The sequence below is a fragment of the Cynara cardunculus genome, assembly GCF_001531365.2.
Source record: "Cynara cardunculus var. scolymus isolate 2C chromosome LG 17, CcrdV1, whole genome shotgun sequence".
Lineage (NCBI taxonomy): Eukaryota > Viridiplantae > Streptophyta > Magnoliopsida > Asterales > Asteraceae > Cynara > Cynara cardunculus.
In genome coordinates, this window is record NC_037544.1 from 29,917,929 (window position 1) to 29,919,325 (window position 1,397).

Consider the following 1,397-nt stretch of genomic DNA (forward strand, 5'->3'; position numbering starts at 1 on the left):
TTTAACCATCGATTATCAATATCTCATGGTTATGCCAATAAGTGATATAATAACAAAGCCATATATTCTCTAAGTATCTTAAACCAGAGCCTCTGGTTCTAAAGACCAGACCCTCTGGCCATATAGAATGACTTAGATTTATTGGCAAAATTTCATCTTTGCAACCAGAGCCTCTCTAGTCTTATTGGTGACCAAAGCCCGTCTGGTTCTAAAGGTAACCGGAGCCCCTCTGGTTCAAAGCAAATACTTGGTATTTCTTATCAAGTACTTTTCTCTCACCTAGAGCCTCTGGTTTCAAAGACCAGAGCCTCTGGTTCCCACATTTACTTGCTATTTGTTATTTTCTTTACAACCAGAACCTCTGGTTTTAAAGACCAGAGCCTCTGGCTTAAGATTCTTTGAAAGCAAGTCAACCATTTCCCTTCCAACTCACTTTTTTATATTTTTTTTTTCAACCAGAGCCTCTGGTTCTAAAGACCAGAGCCTCTGGACTCCATCCATCGCTTTTGAATCTTACTTTTCCTTCCCCTTTGAAACCAGAGCTCCTCTGGTCCTTGCTCACTAAAATCATTTATATGACTAAGTGTTTTCATTCACCTAGAGCCTCTGATTCCAAAGACCAGAGCCTCTGGTTTCCACCCTACTTGCATTATATTGTTCACACATCCAAAGCCTCTGGTTCTAAAGACCAGAGCCTCTGGCTTTCGATTCTTTGCAAGTTTTATCTTGATCATTTCATCTCATACTCCATTTCATCACCATTCAACCAGAGCCTCTGGTTCTAAAAACCAGAGCCTCTAGTTCTAAAAACCAGAGCCTCTGCTTTCCTTCGCATGCTATACATTCTTTTTCTCAACCAGAGCCTCTGGTTCTAAAGACCAGAGCCTTTGGCCTTCGTTTCTTTGATAGCAAGCCTTCATCATTTCATTCCATACTTTGTTTTCTCATCCTTCACAACCAAAGCCTCTGGTTTTAAAGACCAGAGCCTCTGGATTTCAAATCCTTTGCAACCAGATCCCCTCTGGTCTCAAAGACTCTTTGCTCCTCACACTTAGCCATATTTAATATCATTCTTCTTTATCATTCACAACCAAAGCCTCTGATTCTAAAGACCAGAGCCTCTGGATTCAACGTCTTTGCAACCAGAGCCCCTCTGATCTCAAAGACATTCTTTTTCCATACTTAACCATTTTTTCTTCATTCAATCTCATCATCCTTCATAACCAGCGCCTTTGGTTCTAAAGACCAGAGCCTCTGGATTTCAAATCCTTTGCAACCAGAGCCCCTCTGGTCTCAAGATTCATTCATTTTTCTTATCCATTCTCATACTTTACCATATTTCATTCTTTTTCATCGCCTTTCACAACCAGCGCCTCTGGTTGTATAGACCAGAGCCT